Source organism: Maylandia zebra, unplaced genomic scaffold (assembly GCF_041146795.1).
Source record: "Maylandia zebra isolate NMK-2024a unplaced genomic scaffold, Mzebra_GT3a scaffold02, whole genome shotgun sequence".
NCBI classification, from domain to species: Eukaryota; Metazoa; Chordata; class Actinopteri; order Cichliformes; family Cichlidae; genus Maylandia; species Maylandia zebra.
In genome coordinates, this window is record NW_027490032.1 from 3,444,215 (window position 1) to 3,457,514 (window position 13,300).

The 13,300-nt window shown below is 41.8% G+C and overlaps 2 long non-coding RNA genes across 2 annotated transcripts; both read right to left on the minus strand.

Moving 5' to 3' along the window:
* Positions 1–85: 85 nt before the first annotated feature.
* LOC143415637 (uncharacterized) lies at positions 86–11,238 on the minus strand. The gene is made up of 4 exons (XR_013096048.1): positions 11,191–11,238; positions 979–1,026; positions 766–810; positions 86–133 (listed from the first exon to the last, which is right to left on the minus strand). It is a non-coding gene; the product is annotated as an uncharacterized LOC143415637 (long non-coding RNA).
* On the minus strand, positions 9,225–9,944 carry LOC143415730 (uncharacterized). Its single transcript, XR_013096150.1, has 3 exons — positions 9,815–9,944; positions 9,544–9,702; positions 9,225–9,456 (listed from the first exon to the last, which is right to left on the minus strand). It is a non-coding gene; the product is annotated as an uncharacterized LOC143415730 (long non-coding RNA).
* Positions 11,239–13,300: the final 2,062 nt, after the last annotated feature.

The window sequence follows — 13,300 nt, forward strand, 5'->3', positions numbered from 1 at the left end:
AATAATCATGGACATGTATATTGAGCGACAGTGGATAGAAATACTGGTTCATGAGTGTCCATAAAAATTGCAGAAATATAATTACCCTGGTTTTTTGAGGGTCACTTCGTAAACTTCTTCCATTTCACCCAAACTATTTAAAAACAAACAAATTCATCTGTTAAAACGCATCAGATCATACATTCATCATTAAACGCAGATTCTGTGAACAATATCAGATCAAGCTTCTTTTTTAAAAAAAAAAATAATACCATACATATAGAAAACAACACTAACAGTTTAAATTCTACATTTGTTTCTTTAAACAAAATAAATCTGTTTTGTTTGATATTGTAAATCACTGTTATTAAGCTATTATGAAGTTGTTGATCCGTTCCATGGCACCCTTTGGCATCCTTCTTTTGAGCCACTGGAGGAACTCCATGAACTCCAGTGAACTCCATGCTCAGTTGATTTACAGGGATAAGGGTGGTCATCTGTCTCAATCCTGCTGAAGGTATGCAACACTGGACCAGTGTCCTGCACTGGACCAGTGTTGCATAGGATTTTTTGACTGCTTTTGAGAGATTTTTACTCACTGAAACTGGGAAAAAATATTTTGAAAAATTAATCTCAGCCGGTTTTCAGTTGATGCGTATTATCAGTCATACCACTCTGCAAAAGACTAAAATTTCACTGTTTAAAATAATACCTTAACAATGTTAGTATAATTATGTGGGTTTGTACAGTAGACTTTAATGTTTCACCAGAATATGCCAACAGTACCTCTGTATGAATGGATTCAGTTCCTCCTCTAGACGTTTCACAGACCTGTGAGAGAAAATTCATGTATTTAGTGTAATTAAGCATATGTATTATCAAGCATACCAGTTTGCAAAAGACTAAAATTTCACTGTTAAAATACTTTAACAATATGAGTGTAATTATGTGAGTTTGTACAGCAGACTTTGATGTTTCACCAGATTTATCGAACAGTACCTCTCTATGACTAAATTCAGTTCCTCCTTTTGATGGTTCACCACCATACTGTGAGACAAATATACAGCATGTAAAGCAAAATTCTTGGTGAACAGATAAAAAAAAATGAAATAAAAAGAAGAAATGAGAAACTTCAAACTTTTATGAAAGATGAGAAAAAAATGTTTTGGGTGTTCACTGTTCGTAGACTTAAATTACACCTTTCTTGGCTGCTACTTCAAAACACATTGTGCGCTGTCTGTCCTGCGTGCTGCACAACAACATTCAATATTTAGTATTTACGGCTGTTTACACTTAGCTAGATTAATGCGATGGTGTTTTGTTTGTGTTGCTTTGTTTTGTTTTGGGTTTTTTTTGCTTGTTTTCTATTCTTTCTCTCTCAACAGGTGATCCAGGACATTTTTTCCCCTTTCTCACTGTCCCTCTCCCCTTCTGTTTTTCTTTTCCTTCCTCTTTCTTTCTCCCTTTCCTATCCCTCACTCATGTCTGTCCCTTCTGTAACATCTGAAAATAAAACAAAAAATAAATAATAAAACCAAAGGTCGATCAAATGGACCAATACGGCAATGCCACAATGATCCATTTGGTATCCTTGTTGGTCTTCAGACAACAATTCTGACGGCTAAAGAACCAAATGGGACAGGCAAAAAAAAAAAGAAAAAATGTTTACTTTGCCTGATGAAGTTTTTTTCCCGTCTCAGCCAAACTGTTTAAAAACATAATATAGAGGTTATTCACAATATGCAATCTATTCAGTCAGCTCCATGATTAGAAATACATCTGTATCTACAGTTTTGTGTACAAGTCCACCACCTGATTCAGCATCTTGTAGAACATGCTTTAGCAGCAGTAACCTGCAGTGATGTGTCACTTTATCAGCCAGAAGTCTTGTGCTTTGTTCACCCCCAGCTTTGCAAGCCTAAACCACAGCTATGTTCTTTTATATGGAAGAAGATTTCTCTCACAACCCTCCCAAACAGCCATGCTTGATCAGTTTTTTTCTAATTGTGATGTCATTAGTCAAGTCAAGTCAAGTCAACTTTATTTGTCAATTCTGCCACATGTACAGGACATACACAGAATAGAAATTGCGTTACTCTCAAACCCTAGTGATTAGAAAAATGCAAATAAAATAATTAAAAAGTAAAAATTTAAATAAATACAATACAATTTTACGTATAACAAAAAAAAAGCTATGCAATATACAATATACAATACAATATTATTATTAACCTTTAACCTGCTCACTGAGGCCTGTAGAGTTCCTGGGTTTGCGATGAATTTGGTAAAACACCCACTGTTTCTACTCTGGTCGAAAGAATCCACGCTTCGTACTGATGTCCACAATTCTTTTATTCCTCTCACAATCATGGAGCACCGTGAAAACTAGAAACAAGTAAAATAATATCGATAGCACATATGATATTCATCTCAGCCACTTATTTCCTTTCACAAGGTGCACAAGTGTTAAACAAATAACAGCATAATGATTTTTTACCGTGTACGCCTTGTAAAACCAGCAGTAGAAACGTTGTATATTCCGAAAAGTCCGCCGTGTTACCGTTCTGTCTTGTCTCTCCCGCGCACAACTTCCGGTTCCCGCAACTCACAGGAAGTGACTACTTCACAATAATATTTTAACAGAAACATTTCTTATAAGCAGGACATATCACTGGATTCATAGATTACCTTTCCTACTGCAAATGTACACAAGCATGAGAAGCAAATAAAGAAAACAAATAGAAAACAATAACGATCTCAGATTCACTTTGGTGTTGTCATGGCAACCCACACAAACATTTCAGCGTCAGCTACACTCCCACCAATTACCTTTGATTATTACAATTGAGAACGTAAATACACTTGCATTTCTCATTATATCAATGGTAATTCCCAAGCACCATGTTGTTGTTTTAAACATTCTTGCATTGACATAAACAATATTCTTTTCTCAACAAATGAATTCAACAATATGAACAGTAGATTTTACATCTCCATAACATGTGCATGAAGTACAGCATAATGACAACTTCTATTTTAGAAGGGAAATCTAATCAATGAATGACATTTTCCCCATTTAGCTGTTTTTCACCAGGACCACTAATTTCTGAATGGGTCTCTGAATGATTGAGGGTTGGACGAGGCGTTCGCCTCCCTTTCCTAACTTCCGATCACCAGTCTGGATTGTCACCTTCCGTACAAGTCCATCATCATCCTCATGTGCTTCCACAACCCTAGCAAGTTTCCATTCATTGCGAGGAACATCTTCCTCTTTGAGAATCACAATGTCACCCACCTCCACATTACGTCTTGGTGTATGCCATCGCTGTCTCAGAGCAATATTGGCCAGGTATTCCTTTCTCCATCTGTGCCAAAATTGCTCAGTCAAATACTGTACCCTTCTCCACCGTTTCTTAGCATACAGGTCCTCCTTGACGAATTTACCTGGAGGTGGAAGTGGGACTGAGGATTTCATGGTGATCAAGTGGTTCGGTGTGAGTGGCTCCAAGCTTTTGGGGTCATTGATGTTATCAACAGTGAGTGGGCGGTTATTCACGATGCACATAGCTTCATAAAGGAATGTCCTCAATGAAGCATCATCCAACCTTCCCACACTGCAGGCAAGGACTGTGCTCAGTACGCTTCTCACTGTCCGGATTTGACGCTCCCATGCGCCTCCAGCATGACTAGAGTGGGGCGTATTCATCTGGAAGTCGCACTGATTTTCTGCTAGGTATGCAGTCACGCTTTCCTTATCAAGTTCTTTCAGAGCCTTTGCCATCTCGTTTCTTGCCCCCATAAAGTTAGTTCCCTGATCGGACCTAATGTGCCTAACAGCTCCACGAAGGGCAATGAAGCAGCGCAAGGCATTGATGAATGCGTCAGTCGTCAAATCCTCCAACATCTCTATATGCACTGCCCTTGAGCAAAAACATGTGAAGAGGAGGCCGTACCGTTTTTGATCTTTGCGACCTTGTTTGGTGTGAAAAGGACCAAAGCAGTCCATACCACAATAAGTGAATGGTGGTGTGGGATCAACACGGTCACTAGGTAGATCTGCCATCTGTTGCTCCTCTGGTGGCGCGCGGGCTCTCCTGCACTGTACGCACTGCCTGATGTATTGGGCTACAGCCTTACTTCCACCAGTGATCCAGTAACCATTGGCTCTCAGGGCATTGAGGGTTTGTCCTCTGCCTTGGTGTTGTATCTTGGTATGATGGTGTGCAATGATGAGGTTTGTAACAGCACCATCTTTAGGAAGGATCACTGGGTGTCTTAACTCAAGAGGCACAGATGCCTTCCTCAGTCTTCCTCCTACTCTCATTATGCCATCTTGGAGAAATGGGTCAAGCTGAAAGAGTTGGTGGTTGCAAGGCAGCCTTCCTAGTTTCTGGCTGAGTGTGTTTAACTCCTCTTGAAATGCATCTTGTTGTGCAAGCTTGACGAGAGTCTGTGCAGCTTGCTTTCTCTCTTCCACGCTTAAAGGCTCAGCGGTCCTGATCCTCTTTGCCAGCCGCTGGATACGAGCAATGACGTTGACAGCTGTAGTCCATCTTGAGAACCGCAGCAGATGCTTCTGGATGTCAAACTGCCTTGCTACATCAACCTTCAACACCTGAGTAGTCCTCACCTCTGGGTCTCCCACCAGCAAATCTGAAGTAGCCTGTTTTGTGGCTATCTCTCTTTCCCATAGAAATCTGGGACCAGAGAACCAATTTGACTTGATGAGGTCAGCTACTTTGAGGCCTCTCGAGGCATGATCAGCAGGGTTTTCTCCTGTGTCAACATAGTACCATTTCCGTGCATCGGTGGTTTCTCGAATTCTCTGCACGCGGTTTGCCACGAACACATGGAACCTTCTTGCTTCATTATTGATGTAACCAAGCACGACCTTTGAGTCTGTCCAAAAATATTCGTCATCAACCTTGAGTTCTAGCTCCTCTCTTAACATGCTGCTCACAGATGCCGAGGTTACTGCTGCAGTTAACTCAAGTCTCGGTATGGTAACTATTTTGGTTGGTGCAACCCTCGCCTTGCCCATGACCAAGGAGCAGCATACCCTTTCTCTGCTTACCACTCTGATGTAAGAGCACTGGCCATACCCTTGACTGCTTGCATCAGAGAAATGATGAAGCTCGACTCTTTGAATCTCGCCAAGGCTGTCAGGTATGAAGCATCTTTGAATTTCAATTCTTTCCAGGTTCTCCAGATCCTTCATCCAAGTCTCCCACCTTAACTTCAAGCCTTTGGGTAGTGGCTCATCCCACCCTGTGCCTCTCTGACACATCTCCTGCAGCACTCTTTTCCCTTCAAGAATGACTGGGGCTAGAAACCCCAAAGGGTCATACAAGGAGGCCACAATTGAAAGAATCCCTCGGCGCGTTGCTGGTTTCTCCTCAAGTGACACCTTGAAGGAGAAGCTATCATTTTCAACATTCCACCTTATACCTAGCACTCTTTGAACTGGTAAATCCTCGTGATTAAGATCAACATTCTTTACCTCCGTAGCACGCTCTGCAACATCGACAGAGTCAAGGACCTCTCGGCTGTTGGAGAGAAATTTGTGAAGGTGCAGCTTTCCTTTGGCACACACGGCTTGGGCTTCTTTGACCAGTTCAATTGCCTTACCCACCGACTCTACACTTATGAGACCATCGTCGACATAGAAATGTTTCTGGATGAAGTTAGCTGCGGAGGGGTACTCTTTCTCACATTGGCTGGCAAGGTGCTTCATGCCATAATTGGCGCAGCCAAGGGATGATGATGCTCCAAACAGGTGAACCTTCATGCGGTACTCTCTGGGTTCAGAGTTTGTGTCTCCATTTTCCCACCAGAGAAACCGCAGGTAGTCTCTATCATCCTCGCTCACATGAAACCTGTGGAACATTTTCTCCACATCACACATGACTGCGATGGGATGTTTACGGAAGCGGCACAGCACGGCTGTTAGGCTATTTGTGAGGTCAGGTCCTGTTAGCAGATGGTCGTTTAAGGAGGTGCCTTCATACCTTGCAGAGCAGTCGAAAACTACTCTGATTTTTCCTGGTTTTCTGGGGTGGTAAACTCCTTGGTGTGGGATATACCAGACTTTCCCCAGCTCTGCTTGGTTTTCCACTTTCTCTGCATCTCCATCCTTGAAGACACCTTCCATAAATCTCACGTAGTCTATTTTGAATTTGGGATCTCTGTCCAGCTTCCTCTTTAGATGCTTCAGCCGTACTAACGCCAGCCCTTTGTTGTCTGGGAGATGCGGACGTGCTTTGAAAGGGAGAGGCATCTCCAGGTGACCATCCTTATTTTGTTGGATTCTGTCTTTCAAGATCTGCAGGAAGCAAATATCTTCTTGAGATATGCTTCTGTCACCAGGTTTTGTGTCTGCAAAATCAGACTCCAGGGCCTTGATGACAGCAAATGGTGTTATGGGTAGCACCTCTCTGACAGACACTCGATGACAAAAACCAGTCACATCTTTAGCCTGCACACGCTGTGGTGCGCTTCCCACAATGCTCCAACCAAGATCCGTCTCAATAGCATAAGGCTCATAGTCACCCCCAGTGACGACCCTTCTTGGAATTAACGCTCTGGAGCAGTCGTATCCAATCAACAATCCAACACCACAGTCCATCAACGGGGGTATCTCCTGGGCCATGCTTACAAGGTGTTTCCATTTGTTGGCTGTCTGGCAAGTGGGAATATGTGTGCGGTCAAGGGGAATGAAGTCCCTTGTGTAGGCTGGAGGCAAACTGATGGAAACATTAGAGGAAAATCCTCTAACTTTGAGCTTGCATACTCTTTGACTCTTCACGACTGAGTCTCTCCCCATCATGGTGGAAAGTTTAAGTTTCACTGGTTCCATTGTTGCTTGTAGCTTTTCGCACACCTCCTGATCAACAAATGTGTGACTGCTTTGAGTGTCCAATAGTGCATACACTAGGGTTTCAGTGTCCGGAGCACTAAGTGTTGAGATCCACACTGGGACTATCATTGATGTACTCCCACCTTCACCTCCACTCACACAACATGATAATGACAACGTACTTTCTTCAACTGCGCCTTGTGTTGATGCTGCTGTAGAACGATCTTCATGCAATGGCGTTGGGTGACTCTTTCTGCATATGCCACACATGGCCCTGTTCCTACAGTCTTTAGAATTGTGACCCTTTCTTAGACATGCAAAACACAACTTATTTTCAAGTATGCATTTTTTCTTATCCTCTACAGACATGTCCATAAGCCTCTTGCATTTATGTATGGAATGGTTCTCACTACAGCAAATACACTGGCCATTATTGGAATTTTGTGTTGGTGTGGTCCATTTCTTTGGTTTCCCTGCATCTCCCAACTTGATTTCACCAGGGTCAGATTTGGCGGTGCAGCTTGATGGAATCGGGGGTTTCACATTTGTGGCAAACGTGTTTGCTTTTGAACGCTTCATCTCTCTTGCTGGTGCCTCTGCAGAGTGCCTTAAGGCATGTAAGGATGACACTGGATTGCATGCGATGCGTGACTCCTTAGAGATAAAGGAAGCAAACTCATGAAAGCTTGGATAGTCATTGCCCCGATCTAGCTGCTCTGTGACATAACGGTTCCATCTAGATGTCACCCAATCAGGAAGCTTGACTAGTATTTTCTGATTCTCCTCACAGTCGTTAAGAACCTGTAAGCCCTTTACGTGAGGCATGGCATTACTACATGTTTGGAGGAAATCACTGAAATCTCTTAACTTGAGATATTCCTTTCCACCAATCTTCGGCCACCCATTTAGCTTATCTCTGAAAGCCCGCTGCACTACAAAGGAATGGCCATATCTAGCATTTAACCTATCCCATGCTTGTTGATAGGCTTCTTCATCTTTTCTGTAGAAGCTGCCTTCAAGAGAGGATTTTGCCTCACCTGCTATGTACTTTTGCAGGTAGAATAGCCTGTCTGCAGGGTCAGAGCATCGTCTCTCTATGAGGGCTTTGAAGCTTATGCTCCATTCTGTAAACTTCAGAGGATCGCCCGAGAATACAGAAGGTTCTGGAGTTGGCAAGCGAGTAAGAGCTAATGACTCTTGTAGCGATTGGACCAATGATGTCTCGTTTTGCACAACCTGCCGTTCTTGATCTGGGATGTGGTGAGCGAAGGGGTGTGCATCACTCACTTTGCTGAATGGAGGACTGCGTGTCCCATCCCTTCCCTCTTCTTCAGTGTAGACATTTAGCTTTGCCTGAATTACATCAATGTCCCTCTGATTTTCAAGTTTTCTCAACTGCTGACGTTGAGCTTCGATGGCAGCTTCCATATCAATTTCGGCTTTCTTTGCAGCCAGCTGAGCAGCCACTTCCGCTCTCATAGCTGGAATGCTAGGTGACTCTGAGAGATGGTTAGAATTGTGACAGCTGGGTGCAGTAACTCTGGAGGCTGTGGATCCATATATGGACCTAGCATATTCATTATCAAGTAGCATGCGTAACCTTGATCTTTCCGCCACCGTGTCAAACTCACCTTCATCTTCAGTCAGACGTACTCTCATCAGCTGCAGCAAGTCGGCCGTCACGGCTGAGCATGCATCGATCTTTCTTCGAAATTCTTGACTTGGTGAGGTTTGGAGTCGAATTCTGTCATACTGTTCCTTTAATTCAGACTCAAGCTTCTCAGCCTCATCCATCATATCATACATGTCACTCTCAGAGCATACTTGCTTTAACTTTGTGCGAATGTCTCTTACGTTGCTTTTCCATTTCTCGTATGTTGCTTTGAACCTCTTCTCCTTTTGAGTTAACTCTTGATCTTTCAGTTCCTGCATTTTTGGCGTTAATCGCCTTTCACGAGAGGATTTTCTTGTTTTTGTCTCAGATTTCTCAGACACTACACTTTTTTCCTCTTCCAAATCCCCTGCATCTTGTACTTCTGACATAACATCAGGGTGACTATGACCATCTTTAGACATTTTCAGACTTTAAAGGGGGTATCTTATGAAGAGGACAAGATAACTAAGGTAATTACAAGAATGGATGTAATAGGCGGAGAATTATTAAAATTAACACAAAGGAACCTTAGCTTAGATTCTTACGTATGACAGCAAATAAATTTTCAGTTTCAGCCTTCATGAAGCTTGCAAGCAACAGGTAAGAAAACAACAATAATTTCCAGAACTTCAACAGATTGTCCTTTTTTTTTTCTTTTTTTTTCTTTTTTCTTTGTTTGTTTGTTTGTTTGCTTGTTTGTTTTTGTTTTTGTTTTGTTTTTTACACAATCCGAAATTTGAACACTATTAATTCCTTGTCCATTACAGCAAATTTGTAGCTCATGTTCTATCCATCAACTCATGAGGCATAATAACTGCGCAATATAGCCTGAGGACTCACGCTTTAGCCTGAAACCGCTTCTTGGAGTGTCCGCTGAATCTGCAGCTCCCGATTGGTTGTCACAAAATGCAAAGCAACGTGTCCACTGAAGCCTGTAGCTCGCTGCAGGATGAGAAGCAACCGAGACCTGTAGCTTGCTGCAGGATGAGAAGAGCTTTGCACACCGAAGCCTGTAGCTTGCTGCAGGAGGGGAAGCGCGTTTGCAAACCGAGACCTGTAGCTTGCTGCAGGATGAGAAGAGCTTTGCACACCGAAGCCTCCAGATGGATTGGGACACGTTTTCACTGTTTCTACTCTGGTCGAAAGAATCCACGCTTCGTACTGATGTCCACAATTCTTTTATTCCTCTCACAATCATGGAGCACCGTGAAAACTAGAAACAAGTAAAATAATATCGATAGCACATATGATATTCATCTCAGCCACTTATTTCCTTTCACAAGGTGCACAAGTGTTAAACAAATAACAGCATAATGATTTTTTACCGTGTACGCCTTGTAAAACCAGCAGTAGAAAAGTTGTATATTCCGAAAAGTCCGCCGTGTTACCGTTCTGTCTTGTCTCTCCCGCGCACAACTTCCGGTTCCCGCAACTCACAGGAAGTGACTACTTCACAATAATATTTTAACAGAAACATTTCTTATAAGCAGGACATATCACTGGATTCATAGATTACCTTTCCTACTGCAAATGTACAGAAGCATGAGAAGCAAATAAAGAAAACAAATAGAAAACAATAACAATAATCTCAGATTCACTTTGGTGTTGTCATGGCAACCCACACAAACATTTCAGCGTCAGCTACACCCACTCCTAGGAAGATTGTTATGTTCTCTGGTATATTTACATTACCTCTCCATATGTAATGATTCCCCACCCCTTGGTTATGACACATGAATATTTCTTTAAGAAACTCCAGCTAGCCCATCCATGCCCAAAAGCGTACATATAAAATGGCTGTACAGAAGTAAAACCAGCGATCGTTGACCACTTGCGCTTTGTGTGGTAGCATATGTCGAGGCATTGTTTGTCCGTTTACGTTTGTATCACTGCAGCTTCTGACCCAAGCTCAGAAGCTGCAGTGAAAATATTTGCTGGTGCCTTGTCTTGCACTCTCACATCCTGCAGTTCCTTCAGTCCCAGATGCAGGTGGTGAACCTACATGGCATGGTGGTGATCAGGCAATTAAGGAAGTTTGCGTTGGACACTCAGCATTTAGTGGGGCCACTTTAATCTCCTGGCACCAAAGGGCAGCCAGCAACTTAAAATTTGCATGCCAGGGCCCCTGGCTCCCCCCTTAGACCTGGACATGTTCTATGGCACCCTTCTTTTGAGCTGCTGGAGGATTAGTGAACTCCATGCTCAGGGTGGTCATCTGGCTCAATCCAGCGATCCTGCTGAAGGCCTTGTCCAAATTTCACCTATTCCAGTCCACTGAGCTACGGACAGATTCCACTAAGAGCCTTGACCAGGAGGTGGCTCGGCAGGCTACTCTGTGCTCAGGTCATTGCAGGCGGCAGGTGTGGGTTAGAGAAACCTAAATTTCAAGACGAACAAACTGCTAAAACCTCCCTTATTGAGGTTATAGATATGCTCACACTTGCTGATGATCAATAACATAGGTCCAGTGTTCAGTGCTGATTTTTTGACTGTTTTTGAGAGATTTTTACTCACTGAAACTGGGAAAAAATATTTTGAAAAATTAATCTCAGTCGGTTTTCAGTTGATGCGTATTATCAAGCATACCACTCTGCAAAAGACTAAAATTTCACTGTTTAAAATAATACTTTAACAATGTTAGTGTAATTATGTGAGTTTGCACAGTAGACTTTGATGTTTCACCAGAATATGCCAACAGTACCTCTGTATGACTGAATTCAGTTCCTCCTCTAGACGTTTCACAGACCTGTGAGAAAAAATTCATGTTTTTAGTGTAATTAAGCATATGTAGTATCAAGCATACCAGTCTGCAAAAGACTAAAATTTCACTGTTTAAAATACTTTAACAATATGAGTGTAATTATGTGAGTTTGTACAGCAGACTTTGATGTTTCACCACCATACTGTGAGACAAATATACAGCATGTAAAGCAAAAGTCTTGGTGAACAGATTAAAAAAAAGGATCAAATAAAAAGAAGAAATGAGAAACTTCAGTTTTTTTTCCCATCTCTGCCAAACTGTTTAAAACCATTTTAGAAAAGTTATTCACAATACACACAACAATTTTGAAGAATTCATTTCAGAGTTTTAATGTTTATTGAGCTTTTCTAAAATGTAAAATCTTATGATATGAAGATCATATAGCAACATAGAGTATAATTCATGCAGTCTATCCTCTGCTCAGCTGTGAAAACCATGTAAATGAAGCAATTTAAAACATTTCTGATCAGAAACATCAAATGATATTAAAAAAAGAGCGAATCCTTACCTTAGCTCCTGTGGAGCTGCTGCTTGATTACAATCTCTAATTTGAAGGTAAGGAGGAAACACTGATATCACAGATATTTAGGCAGATATCCAGAGAGGAAAAATACTAAACCTTATCTGCGCACTTCATACTCTGTCATATCATTTCAAACTAAGGAAAACTGTTAAACAAAACTTCAAATTGCATTTAGGCATTTTCACGTTTAAATAGTTTTAATTAGTGTAACCTTTAAATCTGCCAGTTTATACGGATGACAAAGGTTGATATAATGTATTTACCTGCTGTTCTTTTGTTTACTCATCGTGGTGTCTCCTGTCTTGTTTAGTGAAAGTCTTTTTCCAGTCTGACACAAGTACGACTGTTACACTGTTACTCCACAGACCAGGGGGAGGAGTTCAGTGAGGTCCGCCCCCTGGTTTGTTCATAAATACTCTTTAACTGCTGCTCTTCAGCACTGTTTCCACAATGGATAACTCATACATCATAGCAATAGCCTTTGGCACTGCATACAGTGGATATGCTTTCAGTCTGACAAAAAGAGAAGCAGAAACTGAACCTCGTTTAAAATACTGGAGTCAACAGGTTTCACTGAGACTCCGACCTGCATCCTTTTTGATGAGCATGAAAAATTTCTCAGCTTTGGTTATGAAGCCCAGTCAGCTTACTTTAAAACACGTGGCGATGAAGCCAGAAATAAATTCTTCTTTGAATGCTTCAAGATGTCCCTCTATGGCAAAGTAAGTGTAACGATCTGATTATATCAATATGCTGATTCTCTCTCTCTCTCTCTCTCTCTCTCTCTCTTTATATATATATTTATATATATATATATATATATATATATATATATATACATATATATATATATATATATATATATATATATATATATATATATATATATATATATAGTGGCGTGTTGGGGGAACAGCTAGTTCTCTCCCATCATGCCTTGGGACATGTGCTGCTGTTTGGATGTTCTTGTTTTGTTGTTTATGGTTACACTGCTTTTGACTGTTATCTTGAATGTTGTGTTTGTACTGCGGTTCAAAGTCACGTACAGTTATTGTTTTATAGAATGAATGCAACCATGAGTGAGTTCTGTTATGCTGTTGGTGACCCTCGAGGCACAGTGTAGCATCAGTAAGTGTTGTAATAAAGTGCTCCCCCTACCAGCTTGGGGTTGAATTACAAGCTCAATCTCTCTCTGTGAGCTTCTTTGTAAAGATTCCTCTGCATGCCACAATATATATATATAAAAAACACTCAACAAAACATCCTTCAAGCTCGGGTCCTCTACCAGAGGCCTGGGAGCTTGAGGGTCCTGCGCAGTATCTTAGCTGTTCCCAGGACTGCGCTCTTCTGGACAGAGATCTCCGATGTTATTCCCGGGATCTGCTGGAGCCACTCGCCTAGCTTAGGAGTCACCGCACCTAGTGCTCTGATTACCACGGGGACCACCGTTACCTTCACCCTCCACATCCTCTCGAGCTCTTCTCTGAGCCCTTGGTATTTCTCCAGCTTCTCGTGTTCCTTCTTCCT